The 18947-nt window shown below is 40.5% G+C and overlaps 1 long non-coding RNA gene across 2 annotated transcripts in view; it reads right to left on the bottom strand.

The window, feature by feature from the left end:
• Positions 1-1689: 1689 nt before the first annotated feature.
• Positions 1690-18947, bottom strand: part of LOC125175156 (uncharacterized) — a 273534-nt gene continuing 256276 nt past the window's right edge. Inside the window, exon 4 of one of the 2 annotated variants that reach the window (XR_007155676.1) lies at positions 1690-1750. This is a non-coding gene — a long non-coding RNA (uncharacterized LOC125175156). The remainder of the gene's footprint in view (positions 1751-18947) is intronic. The other variant, XR_007155675.1, reaches the window with a different exon arrangement.

The raw sequence follows: 18947 nt of genomic DNA, 5'->3' as shown, positions 1-18947 counted from the left end.
CCTCTATACCAAGTACATTTTAGAGTAGCAGGCAGTATGCCATAGACACTGAACCCATCTGGAAGAACTACAAATTAGTTTTGTATGAAATGTTAGTGCAAAACTCAGAGCCAGCTCTGGCTTTCCATTTTATAATGAAACTAAAATTTGGCCCATGTTTGCAAAAATTTTGCCAGCATTTGCTATGGGCCTGTGATTGTCATTAACCCATGCATTTGAACCCATATCAAAGGCAAAGATTCCAGATCTGTTGAGAGCAGGGCAGAAGTGAGGCACATCTCCCAAATGTCACTTTGCACGCTGACCCTGAAAAGAATGAGATGTTGATGCACAAAACCGTTCAGGAAAAATGTGCAGAGTCATAGCTTTCAATGAACTTGGGTCACGGTCCTTCCTGCAGTTCCTTCTCTTCCAAATGAGCCTCAGAGACAGATCAGCTGTTTTTGAATGTTTACCATGGTTTCTGGGGCAGCCACGAGTTCTCTCTTTCCCTATAGTTCTTTAGTTAAAACACTAGAAAAGGGTAGAGAAAGTACTGGCCATATCTTGAGCCAATTCAAAGGCAATGGTAAGAAGACAGCCAAGTTCTGTGAATATCCCCAATCTTGGCATTGATTGCCAACCGGGCATAGGGTGACACTGTTTTCAACATATCCCTTATCCCCTGTCTGAGGTAGCTGCAGCCCTCTCAGAATTTCTGGGCCCTAGAATCTCACGAGTAGATAATGACACGCACACAACCCCACCCAGTTATTTATATTTTAATAAAATGTCATGTCACCGATTTTTCTGACCTCTCTTAGCTTTAGCCAGGGACAGTTTCTAGAGGATGAAACCCAAGGCAGTGATCTCACTTGTGGCATCTTAATACATGAAAAATTGTTCAAATCAGAGAATTTCTATCATCAAGGCAAGTTTGAAAATAATGGAGGACATTGTACAGAACACACCAGAATTAAGCAACCCGATCAGAATGAAAATGTATACAAAACAACAGAGAGTACAAGTACTTTAAAGCTAAGGAAATGAAAATAGATTCTTTTGAGGTGCGGAACAAGTCAAGGGAGGGAAAAGAGAGAAGAAACAAACCAAGAGCTTTGGGATCTTCTGAGTTGTAGCCTCTCTTCAGCTGAGCCTATCAGGTGAGACCAGACCTTCCAGGATGCCAAGCAGACAGGAAAATGAGGCCCTGGCTTTGTCTCCATCCTTTGACTCTCACCCAACATTGTACACTCCCTGCATCTGATTGACTTTTTATGAAGGACTCAAGTGCCTCTTGGTAAACAACTCCAAATCCTCCAGATCCAAATCCTTGAATCTGACCATCACTCGCACCCGTAAGTTGCTGCTATTATGATGCTATTTTTAAAAACCCTCAAAAATAAATACAGTAAAACCTTGGGTTGCAGGTGACTTGTGCTGCGAGTGTTCTGCAAGACGAGTAAACATTTCTAATAAATTTTAACTTGATAAATGAGTGATGTCTTGTAATACGAGTAGTAAGTGAGGCCAAATGTCACATGATCCCAACTGAGCCAATGGCTCTTGAAATTCGCCTTGATACAGGAGTGCTTTGGATTACAAGTATGTTTCAAGAATGAGTTGTGCTCACAAACCAAGGCTTTACTGTATATGAATAAGCATAATGGAATTTTATTGTTTTATATGACTTACCTGCCCTCCCACATACTTTAAGCACCAAGTCCATATCAATTCGCTGCTTTGTAACCCACAGATCCTAGTCCAGCACCTTGAATAAAAGAAATGCATCAACATTTAAAATTTTTTTTTCAACCTTTATTTATTTTTTTGGGGGGGACAGAGAGAGACAGAGCATGAACGGGGGAGGGGCAGAGAGAGAGGGAGACACAGAATCGGAAAAGGCTCCAGGCTCCAAGCCATCAGCCCAGAGCCTGACGCGGGGCTCGAACTCACAGACCGCGAGATCGTGACCTGGCTGAAGTTGGACGCTTAACCGACTGCGCCACCCAGGCGCCCCGAAATGCATCAACATTTATTCATTTATATTATATCTACATATTTTCTTAAGTTCAAAATTGTTACTTAGTTAAGAGCCATTTGAAATGCAGACAAGAACAGTTTTAGTACCAACTTGGTTTTCCCTGAATGTACCTCTGTATTCACTCTTTCCACAAGGGGAGGTATGAGGTACTGTGCGAGGTTTCCCCAGGGTACCAGACTAAAGACCACATGGTCTCTGCCCATCACCATCCAGGTAGGGAGACAACAAAGTGTGCATGTTGCTGAAACAATGTAATGATGGGTAGTTTTGCCTCTAAAATAATATAGAAAGAGAGTGATGTTGGGATTTTGTATCAGGAGTTACCTATCAGCTTCCTCCTGCAGATCTAGGCACCTTCAGTTTCCCAAGAAAGATACAATCACAGAGATGTAGCTAAACATGCATATAGGTCTTCATGACTCAGGGATTCTATCAAGTTCAATACTGATTCCCACCTGACAGCTCATGGCAGGTGTTCTGTATTTGCTGCACAAAGGGGAACAGGGAGCTGAGACAACCTTTGAGCTGTAACTTCTTTGACTATGCTGTGGAAGTATAAATGTGAATGACTCCTACTTTTCTTGAGAAACAATCCTGCCCCCCAGGTAGTCTTCTCAGGATGAGGGAACCCTGCCCAAGAGGTCAGCAGGCCCAGCGCAATCTCACTGTCCCACGTAAGTTCCGAGAGAGACAGGCCACTAAAATATAAGCTGAGGAGAAGAGTATGGTCTGATTATCTTCATGCTACAACCAGGGCCTACACAATGTCTAATCCAGTAAGTCCTTAAGGAAAGTTTCTTGAATTAATAGATAAATGAATGAATCAGGAAAGGACCTAAAGCAATGACTCTAAAGAGGAAACACCAAACACGGACCAGAGGCCATGCAAAGTGCAGAAAGTCTTCTGTCTTCTCTCATTATATTGAAATTTATACCATCACACCCATAAAAATGAACCTTGGTCAAATACAGTCCTTGGCCTTGACCTTTCTTCTGCTTGGAGTGAATGAGAAGAGAAATCAAAGCTTTCCCTAGAATTGGGAGTGTGTGCAATAGATAAATGTTTTTGGTTTTGTTTTTTGTTTCATTTGTTAGTTTGTTTTTTGAGATAGAGAGAAAGAGAGAAAGAATATATGCACAGACATGCACGAATTGGGGAGGGACAGAGGGAGAGAGAGAGAAAATCTTAAGCAGGGCATGAAGCCCGACACAGAGCTCAATCTCATGATCTCACCATCAACCGTGAGATCATGACGTGAGCTGAAATCAAGACTCAGATGCTCAACCAACTGAGCCACCCAGGAGCCATGCAATAAATATGTTTTAAAAGTATGCTCAAAGTATTGCTGGGAATACAGTAGAGAACAGGAGAATACACTTCATTCAGCCTTACAGTTAAAGAATTCTTCTTAGAGATGGGGTCATTTGAGCTATTTACATTCCACACAAACCATAAGGCCTGCCCTTCTGAGAAACTTTGCACTTGGACTAAAAGAGGATGGCAGTAAGAAAGACAACTTCATATTTCCCCACACACACATGCACAACAAACAACAAAATGTACATACAAACAACAAAATGTCGTAGATACCAAAGACTATTTCCTGGCGACATAACTCTTAACTTACTTATCCCGGTGGCTTATGCAATAGTTCAAAAGTAAGAAATAAAATAAGGAGAAATCAAACATGGCAGGGAACACGGACTGAGAATTTAACTATGTCTCTAGGTTTACTAAGAAAGGATGGAAGATACTTTCCTTGTCTCCATCTCAAGGGAAGAACAAAGATTTGTGACCTGGATGTCACCTAAGGAAGTTTTCAGAACTTTAGGCTCCCAGGTAAGCAGTGAGATTGTTTATGAGCAAAAATGATCAAAAGTGTCTAAAAGGCATGACTCTATCCAAGTGGACCTTTGTGCCCCATGTAATGCAGGACTACTAATGAGGTCACATGAAGTCTATACTCTGGGCCCTGTGGCCCAGGAGGGATCAAAGATCCCATGGCCCAACTGAACATGTAGACTGCAGCACCATGCTTTTCAATGAGCCACTTCCGCAGCAAGACCAGAGGCCTTTCCTCAGATTTTCTGGAAGATATACGACCTTCAGTTTCCTTGAACGGCCAAAGGAAATTGCAGGGCAAAAATAGAGGAGATCAAATTTCCAATAACCTTGCAGGGGAGAGGAGGCAACAGAGCCAGATTTACCTAAACATGAACACAAATAAATGTTCTGCTCCCAAAGTTGAGGAGCAAATTCATACCCATTTTCGAAGTTTGACCAAAGCTCAAGAACAAAAATCAACCCGTTGAAAAAACTAAGCCCCTACATCTTTGTAAATGAACAGAATCCCATGTGCTACAGGGTACCCATATTTACCTCAGACACAGCAAGTCAAGTGGAAAACTAGCCAAGCTTGATACGTTCACCCAATTTCTAACCTTCCCAGAGCTAGAAGAAGGTCTGTTTCAAGCAGTTTCAGTTACTGGCCTGAGATGACCCAAGGACTTCCCATTAATAGCCACTCAAAAATAGATTAAAAAAATAAAATCCACACACCAAAATTCCCTCCTTGGCCAATCACCCACTTCACTACATAATAGGAACAGGGCGTCTAATATTTAAGCGGAACTAATGTTACATGTCAGTGCTAAAACTCATGTTTTCTTTTGTATTTTTTTTCACAGAATATATTAACAATGTCTAAAGGTAACAAGAATTCCATAGGGGCATTTCGCCTTTCTAGATAGCAGGTATTCACTGGTTCTTGAATGTTTCAGACAAGGCAGAATTTCTGGCTTATTGTGTTTGAGAGAAAGAAAAGCATTTTGAATCAAAACAGAGGGGGGACTGCAAAGTGAATTCCAGTGAAACATGAGCAAGCAAACACATCTAACTAGGTTTTGTTATGGCTTAGCATACAAGGGATGGGGGAATAAAATAAAAAGTATCCGATTGTTAAATCAAGACTTCCCAGGCTCCCCTGTCCGGTAGTCAATTTGCCAATTGCCTTTTTTCTTCTCCAATCCTATTTTTCAATACCTCATAACTCAAACCTGATTGATCATTTGATCATATCAGCCTAAACTCATTAGGCCAATTAAATTAGAACATATGCAGTGGAGAATCAGACTTGCTCAGTTCCAACAGAGCCATCCGCAACTGGCCTCCTAAACATCGTTTCAAGCGCTGTGATCTTACGTGGGTGGTTTGTTTTTTTTTTAAAGGGGACATATTGCCACTCAGAAGGACTTCTCAGGGCACCGTGAGGGGGAAATAGTACCAAAACCAGAGCAATCTGACAAAAATAGGATGCCTTGTCACCCAAACTCTCAGGCAGCTCACACATATGGTTCTGTATTTTAAACGTGAAGAAATAGATTGTCTTAAAAGCCTGGTCCTCTTAGCAGAGCAACTCCCAGAGTCCTCTTCTTTCCTCATGAACTTTTGAAGAGAAGGATTGTTCTCAAGAAGCTTCACGAATTCGTTGGCAAGATTGCAGACAGGCAGCAGGGTATGGTTCAGCCAGACATCTACTAATGGGCAGGACATGGGGTGCCCTGGTGAGGGGCTGAATCAAGAAGGTGGGGGGTAGGGGGCTTTTCCTTAATTACTGCACAGAGGGGCCACGTTTATGCAATTTTTCAGGAGGGGACATGTTTCCTTATATCTGTAAAAAGGCACTACATATGCTAACAGCTAGGGAGATGAGTAATAAACTCGTTGGATAATGACTTATCGTCCCCAAACCTGACAATGCTGAAACTAGAAGTGGCACTTTTAGGAAGTTTCTTGAATTCACTTTGGCCCCTTAAGGGGTCTTTGTCCTATCCATCTGCAACCCTGATATTGGAGCTTTTGAAAAAAGTCAACCAGAGGTGTGATGATCTTCCTTTAAGATAGAGTAAGAGAAGGGGGATGTGGGAAGAGAGAATGACATGCCTCATATCTAAATTTAAGCACATTTGAGGTCAAGGACTGTGTCTGATTCACTATTGTCTTCTCAGTACCATGCACTCAATAAATCTATGCAGAAGCAATGCATTTATTCTTCCATCTTGCTTGTGTTTTTAGTAAAAAAGAGATGATCAAAACCTATCTTAATTTTTTATATCCACAATATTTAATTCTATGTTAACTTGATAAATAAGGCACTTTGGTGAACATTTTCCAAAATCTGCTAGAGGATCATAGAACCTTAGATTAAGAGGGTCTTAGTACAACTTATTTAGTTGCAAATGAGACAATGAGTTGCAAATGAGAGGGTTTCCTTGACTTGTATTGAGTTACAAGATCAATTGGAGGCCAAGCCAGAACTAGAGCTCAGGACATCAGTCTCCAAGCACAAAGACTCCCCAGTGGTTCTGTGACTAAGAGAGCAGGCACGCGTACCTCTAACATAAAGGTTGTTTCCTTAAGTGTTAGGCTTAGACAGCCTCCCATGTGCTGAAAGTCCTTACCCCATACCTGAGGCCCCTTTGCAAGCAATATTCTTTTTTCCTAGTGCTACCTCTGATACCACCCAATCAGCTGTACAGTCTTATAAGCCACCACACACTGCTAGATTCATAAATAGGTAATCAGATATCAGCATTACATTTACATAGATGGGCTCCAAAGAAAGTGCCAACTAGAAGCCTGTCACTTTCAAATCCTTTGTGAAATGAGCCATGGAGAAATAAATCAATGATAACTGCAAGACTACAGAGCAGTTAAATGTGCCATGCACCATCTTTGAACATTGGAAGGACCAGGCCAGAGCAGCAAATAAAGTGGGAAGCCTCTATGGTGTCACAGAAGAATGGCCTGGCTTTTCAAACATCGTACATCAGACATACTACAGAGACTCAGCATAAGGCAGCCAGGATGAAACAAGAATAATCTGGAAGGAGTGCTTACTCATCACCTAATTCCTCTCTTGTAGAAAGCATTCAGTGACTGCTACTAAGCAAAGTGGAAATTGTTTCTAAGGAACCCTGGATTCAAGTCAACCAGTGGAACAGCACTTAAAAGGCTATTTTGTCTAGGCAGTAATTATAGATTTTTCTAAGCTCCATTTCTAATAACTGGAATGGCACGTGTGGCTGGTAACTCAATAGAGAAGTATACGTGAAGGCCATTATAATAGATGGAACATTTCAGTCAAATAATAACAAACCATTCCTTCCTCAGGCAAAAGGATTCAAATGGTTGAATGTGTGGCAAAGTCAAAATTCAGAACCTCAATCACACCGGGTCACACTGGCATTTCTGGCTCAAGATGAACTTGAAAATTATAATAAAGAAAAATCTATGATGAACAACATATTTATGAGTTCAAAACATCCATTTGTCTTCAAAAAGCTTTCTGGAAATAGATTTTCATTGTATTCTGACATAACATTCTATCTTCTAGATCTAGAAAGTTCAAACTGGACTAACCAACTGTAAGGAAAAAAGATCATCTTATACCTTGATACCTTTGTGTTTCTAGCCAATACGTTCTCAACTGAGAATACTCCGTGTCTTGTATTGATCACCATTTCATATTGATAAAGTGCTAGTATTCAAGATGGTACCTAGAGGACATGATGAAAATTAACTAAATTGTCAAAGTGGAGTGGAGGGTAGTGCATTTATACAGTGAACTTGGACAGTTTTCTCAAATTGGAAGTATTTCTATCAGCAGGATTCAAAGCACAAATTATTTTTGTAAATGTCTTGAGATTACAGAAAAGAAAAAAAGGGGAGTTTCTGGAAGAAACCTTTATAATTAGCTGTTTAGAACATCCCGATAGTCTAGAACATCCCAATACTCCCCAAAACTGTCAAGCTCTTCAAACACCATCAAGGTCTTAGAAACTGTCACAGCCAAGAAGCAGCTAAGGAAACATGACTACTGAATATAATGTGGTATCCTAGATGGGACTGTGGAAGGTAAAAAGGACATTAAGAAAAGCTAACGGAATTCGAATAAAGTATGGACTTTAGTTAAAAGTAGTGTATGCACACCAGTTCAAATACAGCATACTAATGTCAGATTCTATTAACAGGGGAAACCGGGCAATGAATTTACAGGATACTCACTGTATTATCTTTTTCATTGTGTTCTGTGTTTTTCTAAAACTACTTTAAAATAAAATTTTATTGTAAAAAATTAAAAGGAAGTTGTATATAGCAAAAAAGAAAAATTAAGGAGGTGGGTATCAAAAGAAAATAGAATAGTCAAAAGTGGGAGCCCTCAATCCATTGGAGCCTGAACTGTCAGCACTGGAGAAAAAAAAAAGTCAAAATTCATCTCGAAAAGCCGGAGGAGAGCTGTTTGGAACAATGTGTTAAGAATAGCTGGGAGGTATTCATAAACACAATTAGCACCTTGACGGAAGAGGAGCCAAAAATAAGGCAGCTGTGGGAGAGCAAGCAGGCCAGGGTCGTAAACAGGTCCTACAATGGCATCTAAAAGGAGACAAGGTGACTGAGGAGGAAAGTGTTAGGTAAACAGAGTCCGGGTTTATAACAAGAACCCTTATGTTATGTGTTCTCCCTGGTGCTTCTAATTAGAAGTAAGAGCTGACATTTTTTTTCTACAAAATTGTCATGTTGACATTTTTGTCACTTTTATAAAGGTTTTTATGTCTAGATATAGGCAGCCCCTGTTCCTCACACCTTGAATTGTGCCCAGTAGGAAAGGACCTAAAAACAACTCGTCGCAACTCTGGATCTGACCAGCCTTCCGTTTCAGCAGCGGATTCTTTATTTGGAGGGACTGAATCATCCATTTCTCACCTTTCTCACCAGCCAAGTATTTTTAACTTACTGTCAGCAATGGAGTGAACATAGAGTCTATGAAGGAAAAGACAGTCCATTTTTCACTTTTCTGCTTTTGGTTGCTGAATCCAAGAATGCATTACAGCACAAAGGAAAGTCTTTTATGTAAAAATAATACTGGTTTGTTTAACATTTTTCTCCATTTTGTTGAATGACCAAAATGAGTCTCTGCTACCTAACCAGGAACTGCTTCTTCCCTGGAGGCAGCTTCTTGGTACCAACCTGAGGACAGAAACTGTGTGTGGCAACTGGGAGCTCCTCAATGGCTCCAGGGATGGAAAAGCCATAGAGATGCATCCAGCTCCCTATACCAGAAGGATCTGACCCAGAAGGTGAGCCTCTGTATGCCTGTTCTGTTGGACCTCAAAGATCTGGGGTAAGAAAGAGACAAAGTTTGGACTGTTGCTTAAGAGCCACTGGGCACATGGATACTCAACAAACTAAACTTCATGATAACAGTGTGTTCCAACACCTAAAAGAAACCGTCAGGGTTCCATTAGGTTCTTAGGTCTAAACTGAGCAAATGGAAGTAGGGAGGTAAAGGCAACTGATCCAATAAGGAGAGACTGGCATTTTCCCATCATCAATGTAAATGGATAAGATGTCAACTAAAAACATTTAATAAAGACTTTTGCCTTTCTTTTTGTTTGTTATTTGCATGAGAGACGTAGAATGGATTTCACAGTCAGGGATAGAAAATGATACAGCTATGACTGCATATTGCAGAATGACGAAATTCAGAGCATGCACTTCCATGTGGTGCAGTGAAAAACAGAAGGAATGAATTATGCCTTGGAATAGGAATGCCAGGGGAGATACCAAAGCCAATTAAGATAATGATGAACAGATATGCTGGCTGAGCACATACTCCATGGCTGAAACTAGAGGCACAATAGAAGATGAAAGTTAAGGAAACAAAAGGTCATCTGTAAATGGTGACCAGAATGAGGTACTGAAAATATGGAGGTTTGAAGACCAGCACTGAGGAAGGGTCTGACATAGGAGGCAGAGCGACAGTCAGTGTAGAAGGAGATAGTGAAACTCAAATTATACAAGTCTGAGAAAAGTGCAAAGGGTCTGAGAAATGTCCTCCAAGTCTTTAAAGACACATTGAATGGCAAAGCCAAACTCAAGCCTATAAAAGGAAAGTAAATAATTCTAGTAAGCACTTATTCTTTTTTTTTTTTTTCAACGTTTTATTTATTTTTGGGACAGAGAGAGACAGAGCATGGATGGGGGAGGGGCAGAGAGAGGGAGACACAGAATCGGAAACAGGCTCCAGGCTCTGAGCCATCAGCCCAGAGCCCGACGCGGGGCTCGAACTCACGGACCGCGAGATCGTGACCTGGCTGAAGTCAGATGCTTAACCGACTGTGCCACCCAGGCGCCCCTGTAGTAAGCACTTATGAAACAATTGCTATATGTCAGGTGCATATAAATCTATTAACTCACTTAATATTGACAATAATCCTATGAGGTAGGGACTTCACTGTCCCATTTTACTGTCCTATTTTATATGTCCTATTTTATAGATGAGGAAATGGAGGCACAAAGTGGTCAGGTGACTTGCCCAAGGTTACACAAGTGATCATAGTAGCCATCATATGCTGATTTACATCACACAAAAGAGGACTGCCACCAGGAAAGAACATGCACATTCAGTTTAGAGCTGTGTTAGGATCTAAAATAATTATAGTTGACCCTTAAACAATACAGGTTTGAACTCGGGTCCATTTAGATAAAGATTATTTACGATAAATATGGTACAGTACTGTAAATGTATGCTCTCTTCCTTGTGATTTTTTAATAGCATTTTCTTTTCTATAGACTACTTTATTGTAAGAGTACAGTATATTACATATAAATTGTGTTAACTGTTTATCAGTAATGATTCTGGTCAAGAGTAGGCTATTAGCTAAGTTTTGAAGGAGTCAAAAGTTATACACAGAATTTTGACTGCAGAAGGAATTGATATCCCTAACTCCCTTGTTGTTCAAGGGTCAGCTGTATTTTAAAGTAAACTGTTTGGAACCACTTTGTTTCTCCATATTTGTCCTTCACTCCACCATGCCACAAATATCTTGTGAATGCCTACAATGCAGGATTTGGGGATATAAAACATTACAAACAAACAAAAAAACTCTTCCTGAGCATATGTTTAGGAAGGGGCAACAGACAAATAAAATAAATAATAATATATAGTATAAAGATAAAGCGGGAAGAAGGACAGGAGTGGCATCTAAAATTTTCAACAGTGTGGTCACAGTTCTAACTGAGATCTAAAGGTTGTAAGGGAGCAAACCATGCAGATATTCGGAGAGAGCATTCTAGGCAGAAGAAACAGTAAGCATAAATACCCTCAGGCCAGAATAGGACATAATATCCCAGAGGATTTTGTGAATAGAATGGATTTAACTTTGGCTAAATCCCTAGGCCAAGATTAAAATGTTTTTTATTCCATATATAAATGAAGTACAAATCGTCTCCAAATTACATTTGGGTTTTTTTTTAATTCCAGTATAATTAATATATAATGCTATATTAGTTTCAGGTGTACAATATAGTAATTCAACACTTCCATACAATACCCAGTGCTCATCACGACAATCTCACTCCTTAATCCCCTTCACGTATTTCACCCATCCCCCCAACACATCCCCTTGGTAACCATCAGTTTGTTCTCTATAGCTAAGAGTCTGTTTTTCTTGGTTCATCTTTTTTCTTTGCTCATTTTTTTTGTTTGTTTCTTAAATTCCATATAAGAATGAAATCATATGGTATTTGTTTTCTCTGACTTATTTCACATTATACTCTGTAGCTCCATCCATGTCATTGCAAGTGGCAAGATTTCATTCCTTTTAAGGCTAAATAATATTTCGTTGTGTATATATACTGCATATTCTTTATCCAAGAGTTGGTATCCAAAATATATAAAGAACTTACAAACTCAACAGCCAAAAAACAAATAATCCCATTTAAAATGGGCAGAAGACATGAACAGACATTTCTCCAAAGAAGACATCCAGATGGCCAACAGGCACATGAAAAGATGCTCAACATCACTCATCATCAGGGAAACACAAGACAAAATTGCAATGAGCTATCACCTCACACCTGTGAAAATGACTAAAATAAAAAACATAAGAAGCAACAAGTGTTGACAAGGATACAGAGAAAAAGGCACCCTTGTGCACTGTCAGCAGAAATGCAGACGGTGCAGCCACTCTGGAAAACAGTATGGAGAGGTTCCTCAAAAAGTTAAAACTAGAACTACCCTACAATCCAGCAACTGCACTACTAGGTATTTACCCCAAAAATACAAACACACTAATTGCAAGGGATAAATACACCCCTATGTTTATAAATTACATATATTTACATACTGTTCTATCTAGAAGGATTTCCCTTTATAGATCATCCTTCCAGGAATAACTCAAAAAGCCACCAACACCTGTCAAATTGTTCTTTCACCCTTTGTGAGAAGTAGTACATGCCTTTTCCAAATTCTTTAGAGCATCTGTCACTTCCCACCCAGCTTTTGATTGGAGTTAACTTTTTGTTTCATCTCCCTTTAAATTGTACCTCGAAGGCAGGAAATGGATCTGTTTCATTGTTTTATTCTCTACAGAGTTTAGCCTTGTTCATGGAAAGTGTTCAATAAATATTTTTCAGAAGGTTTGAATATGTGTTTTCTATCAAATTAAGTACCAAATTAGAATATCATTAACTTCACATCCACATTTTATTGTAATGAGGAAATATTTTTAACCATACTTTCTTGAATTTTGGGTTGCTTAATACCCAAAAAGGTTTTTGCCAAAATATTGCAACTCATCAATATGCAAAGTTTCAAGCTAATATTTTAAGCTCCAACAATCTTAAGGAGTAACACATTTTTCCCACACAATCATAAACAGAAAGAAAAAGGATTAATTTCAACAACCTTGCTGTAAATAAATAAAAATGACAGATTGTGAAGTATCTCTGCTTGTCATCAAAAATTTTTTAAAATATATTTAAATATCTCAAGTATGTAAAACATTTAAAAACTAGGCTGAATTTAGATTTTTTTGCTCAATCTGGCACTGACCGGTGACTTATGCCCTATTATCTCCTGAGGGAAAATTCATTACAAAAGATGTCTTTTTGTAAGAGAACTACAAAATCTGACATGGGATTGTTAAGATATTATAGCCAATAAGTCATTCCAAAAGTGAAGAAGTATAGAGACAATGTAAGACAGAGTACTATAGCATTTAAAATAATTTGCTATGAATTCGTCCTTATTCCTCTCATGTAGAAAGGAGTGTAAATAGATGCCATGTAACTAATTTGAAATTGACTAGACATTTCAGCTCCATGATTATTACTGCTTTTAAAAGGATAGAAAATAAATGGGAAAATCAATAGGAGAAACAAACTCATTTGGGGGAAACAAAGTCCTTATTTGGAATTGTTTCCTCTTCTGTGCCTCTCTCCCTGACTTCAGGTGACACCTGCTCAGGTGTGGGGGTCTCCTTGAAGGAGGCTTACCCAGGGAAGCTGGTCCCTTGGCCTGAGGAATTCTGTTCTACAAAGCTCCATCTGGCCTCCAATTTGACAGATGAGCACTGCTGATGCTAGCTCAGAAGGCTTCTGCTCATGACCCATAGATTCACCAGAACTTTGTATCCTGTGGACGAAGGGCTGAGAAGGGAAGGCAGTACCTCCATTCTAGCCATCACACTCTAGAGACTCCCCAGCCTCAAGGAAAAACAAGTTAATAATACTCTTTGGGCCCTCCTGGATTTAAAAAATGCGCCAAAGTAAAAATTCTGTCCTCTCCCCTTCTCTTTTCCTAACCCAGCAGTACCCTTCCTTCCAAGTTTACAATAGCATCACTACTTCAATTGTACTGGATATATTTTTTTTTCCCAAAGCCAATCCTAATTGTCATTCCTACCATGCACAAATATTCATACCATAAATATTTCTGGAGTACCTACCACGTGACTCACTATGCTAGGTTTGGAAGACAAAATTCTGAACAAGACAGATATGGTCCTGATGTTCACTAAGGATAAAAGCAAAGAATGAGCACCCTAAAGTAACCCTCGGTCAACTTCCTTCTTGATGCAAGATGGCGCATTTAAGAACTTATCACATAATGAAAGACGTTAGTACACACTGATAGAAAGTGAGGTCATCAGGGAGAATCAGGCTGTGTCATGACACAGAAGGAGATTTGTCAAGTTCCACAAGCCACAATAACCCTCACACTGCCCCCCCTGCACCCTAACTCCAATGCTAACCTTACCATGTCCTCTGCTAACCAAAATAATGGCAATGCATTTTTCCATTCTCAACAATCCTATAGGGAGTAAGTGATGCTGGGGCTAAGGGAAAGAGAGTACATTTTTGGCTTTGTATTTCCAAAACTGATTCGTGAACCAGCAGAGGCAGACCCTTGAGGTGGGGAGGGAGGGACTTTTAGAGATTCTGAAGATTGGGCTTTGATTATCAAAAGCTAAAGCCTGGAGGACAAAGCACTCATAGAGCAGGAAACCTCAAAGTGAGAACTGGATGCCCAAAAAGCAATTTTCCCACCATTTGGATAAGAACTATGTCTGAAGGTCTGGCATGCTGTGAGGACCTGAAGAGTGGCCTGGCACACTGCCCCCTCTCTGGACTGAAACAGGACGACCATAGTTGTGTCCGTACCAGATGTAATAGGTAAGAGAGGGGGAATCTCAGAGCAGAAGAGGCTCTGAGATTTCCTGGCTTTGCACCATGTGCTTCAGACATAGTGTAGCTCACATAAAAGCCCAGAGTCCACTATAATGTAAAAGGGCTTAAAAAAATACAGGCAGGAGAGCCCCAAGGTGGTACCCAAAGTCATGGTTTCTGCAGTAAAAGAACTAACAGTTCTAGAGGAGGTACATTCTGCCCCTCCTCCCAAAGAAGTCACAGAAGTAGCTAAGAGGTGGGGTGATCATTCATGGTCCTGGGGCAGGGGTTTACATATTACATAAACCCTTCATTTGTAACAAATGAATAACCCAGAGCAAGTTCCAATAGAATTTACCAAGGATTGTTAGGAACCCAATAATAGCTATGGCCACAGAAGGGGCAATACCACAGGTCTGCCCAGCTGTCTTGACACAGGGAGTGTGTAGAGCACAGAGGTTTTAGCGCATGGACTCTGGCATCAGGGAGCCCGAGTTCCAAATCCAATTCTGCACTGATTCACATGACAGCCTGTGTGAAGCTCAGATGCACTAATTAGGATAAGTGAAGGAAGTGAGTTTCAAAAACTGCATGATGTATGCTTTCATTTATATGGCATTCTGGGGGAAAAAATATAATTAAAGGACAAAAAAGATACCAGTAGTCATTGGGCCTGGGGGCAGAAAGGGGTTGACTAAAATGGGGCCCTGGCAGGTAACAGAACTGCTCTGTATCTACCTGCCATTTGTAAAAACCCATACAAATGCACACCACAAAGAGCATATTTTGCTGGATATTCATTTCTAAAAAGGTCTTGGAAAAAAAATCTCTATTTGCCACTTCGTGGCTAAATGATCTTTCCCTGGTTATTAAATCTCTTTGTATTTCCATTCTTTAGCTCAAAGATAAATAAAAACTTCTTAAATTAGTTTGTGTGATTAAGGTGCTTAGAACAGTCTGCCACACCAGACATCCTCAGCACATGATAGTCATCATCACCTGATCGCTGTTGTCATGCCTGGTCTGTGCCAGGTGTAGTGGAATCTGTGCCCAGGTGTAATGGACTCTCTGTTCAGATCTCCTCTTCATTCATGCACCCATGCCCCAGATGCTGGGGAGGTTAGCTGTGGACCCTCCCAGCTGCTTTCCTCACCAGGATTTGCCCTCCGGTACACATCTGTCATCAGCTATTGGTGGAACCTAGGTGTAAGCTTGGGTTGATGTGGAGAAACAAAGGCCCAGCCTCCCTGTCCAAATTTGGGACAATTCTGACAGGCCCTCCCAGCTCCAGAACCCCCTGCAGGATTAGTTTTGGCCTCAACTGCGACCACACTGTGAGTCCAACACTGCTCATCTGTGATGCCTTCCTCATGGTCAGGAAAGAAATCAGTGGGCAGTCTCTGTAGCCAGACCACCTGGGTTCGTCTCCTGGTTTTGCTAGAGCCATGGCCTCTTGGAAGTCACTTACCTCCTCTGTGGGTAGCTTTTCTCATGGGCTTCTGGCAAAGACAAACTGAGATAATGAACAGTACCCGGCATATAGCAAACACTGAGAATTCTTAACTGTTATTACCCAGCTCACAGTGATCCAGCCTTCGTTGGACTTCCGTGACCCTCCTTGTCCAGGCAACTTCACTTAGCTTAGTCCATGGTATTATTTATAGTTTTCGTGTATATTTATGTTTTTCTGTTGCTTTATCTCAACCACAAGTGAGTATTAGTCCTATTTCAGTTTGCAAAATAGGGATTCAGAGAAATTAAGCGATTCGCCCAAGATGAGACAAGCCAGATGGTGTCATGCCAATTTGTTCTCAGAACTTGGGCTTTTCCCATTAGACCACACCAGTTACATAAGGAACTACTGAGAAAGTTGCTCCTTATACATATTTAAGTTTATGTATTATGTAAAATACAGTTCTTAATAAAGAGACAATCATGTTGAAGTTGAAAGAACATTAAAGAGTGATATTCCAACACCCTCTCCTTAATACAGGCGCCTTCTACATTTCTACCGAGTTACTGGTTGTCTGGCCTCTGAATATTGTCAGTGACCAAGAACTCCCAGCTTCCTGAGGCAGCTTGGTTTTGTGCCACTCTCTCCATCAGAAGGGAGCTATTTTAAGCGGCTTTTCCTAACTACTACTTTCCCTCATTGGTCCTAGTTCTGTCTGTGGATCCACACCAAATAAAATAAATCTTTCATCCATGCGCTAGCCTCCAAGTATTTGAAAACAGTTATTATATTCGCATTCTTGTTTCCAAGCTAAATAATGCAGATGTCTTCCACCAACCCGCCCCCACACAAAGCTTCAGTCACCTCTCTATCTTGTGTGTGTTCTTCTGGACACATCCCAGTTTGCCAACATTCTGAGATATAATACCTGAATCCAAATAGATTCCCATCTCTAAATGAAGCAAAGTCAGAGAAAAAAATGACACTAAAACCCTCATTGATAAATACTAACACTTCCATCAATCAATTCAGCCAAGGGACTACCTTTTTTTTTTTTTTTTTTTTTGGAAGTCATGTCTCTCTGGGGACTCATGCAAAACTTACTGTCAGCTAGGCTTACCAAGTATGTGTTCCAAATCATTCCCACCCTTTCCTATCATCATGTTGTTTCATTATGATTACCCACTTGAAATTTATCTGGTTGGACATAATCCATTATTTCAACATGTCAAGATCATTTTGTCAACTAATCTACATCTAAAATACTTTCTCCAACTTGAATCCATTTGAGAATTTCATCAGCCTGCCAGTGAAGTCTACCTCCAAAATATTTATGAAAATAATGGCCTGGAAAGTGACAGTGAGAAAGACTTCCCTCAAGCATGCTACTGACCTCTCATTCATGCCCCTTTGAGGTTCTGTGTTCAACCAGTTCCAAATCTCACTCAGCACTATGAAACCTGCATCCCTCCACATTTTCCTCAAAGATGCCATGAGCAACTTTGTCAGGTGCTGACCAAAATCTCAGTGTGCTACGTTCTGTCATTCCCATGATCGCCTGATCTGCCAGCACTCTGCTGCGCTTTCACAGAGTTTCAGCTCAAGGATAAAACGTATTGAATGTTAAGTTAAGGAGCAAACAAGGACCTTTGGGTGGAGTTCACAGGATCTGCTGTAGAGGGGCCCTGAAGACTACGAACTACCCAAAGAGAAGACACAGCCTATGCACAGAAGCTAATGAGAACAAGACACATTTGAAAAACTAAACCCACATAGCAAGAGGGGGGACATGCAAGGGGAAAAGAGTGAAGAGATTTGAGGGTGGAGAGAGAGAAGAGGGGCCAGACCTTATAAGGTATGTGAGGGAATTTGGACTTTATCTTGAGGGCAATGGAGAGCCATTGACTGATGTTAACATAAGAGTGACACGATTAAATTTGCATTTTACAAAGATCACACACTGTTCTGGGGACTTCTTCTTTGAGAGGGAAATGGGAATAGTTAACCTCTAAGGTCCAGACCAACGTAAAGAGTCTGCAGTTCTATTGCTATTGCTTAACTGATTAAGAAACCCAAAGGAAGATTAGCTTCCACTGGAGAATTGCACTTTCTTGTTCCTCATAAAATTATCTACACTCATCATTCCCTTTGGGTGTATCGTGGTGTGATGTGGTGTGCTGTGTTGTGTTATGTTGGGTGTGAGAGAGAGAGAGAGGAAATTGAGGGGAGTTACTGTAGCTAGCATCACAATATCCTTGTGTGTCCTAGAACAAGTTCTCACTGTCACTGCCACCCTTCCTGCTCAACAAGCTGGGCTGCTAAGAGATGAAACAATCAGTGAGCCTAATTCATAAGCTGCAAAGTACACAAGCTCCAAGTACCAATATTGAAAGAACCAAGGAAGTGACAAAAGGTTGACAGAGACTTGATTAAAATTTCATTTTTTCCAAGCACCATGCTGTCAAAAAAAATGTAGCAGATGATTAGGTGGTAAATTCAGGATTCCTTATGTCACTTGTTTTTCTTTTTAACTTTTTTTAATGTTTATTTATTTTTGAGAGAGAGAGAGAGACAGAGTGTGAGCTGGGGAAGGACAGAGAAAGAGGGAGACACAGAATCCAAAGCAGACTCCAGGCTCTGAGCTGTCAGCACAGAGCCCAACATGGGGCTTGAACCTGCAAACTGTGAGATTATGACCTGAGCCGGAGCCAGACACCCACCCGACTGAGCCACCCAGGCTCCCTTCCTTATGTCACTTGTTAGGAAAGGTTACCCATAACTTGTAAACAAGAACCAAAGGATGAGTGTGTATTGTTTCAACGTCACACTGAAATAGTGTTCAACAGGCCTGCTCGAGAATTGCTTAATTTTCTAAAACAATCTACTATTGCTTGACTTTGCTATTTAAAATATAAATCAAAAGGGGCACCTGGGTGGCTCGGCCCATTAAGTGTCTG

This window comes from Prionailurus viverrinus, chromosome C2, assembly GCF_022837055.1.
Source record: "Prionailurus viverrinus isolate Anna chromosome C2, UM_Priviv_1.0, whole genome shotgun sequence".
NCBI lineage: Eukaryota > Metazoa > Chordata > Mammalia > Carnivora > Felidae > Prionailurus > Prionailurus viverrinus.
This window is presented reverse-complemented; position numbering and strand designations above follow the sequence as displayed.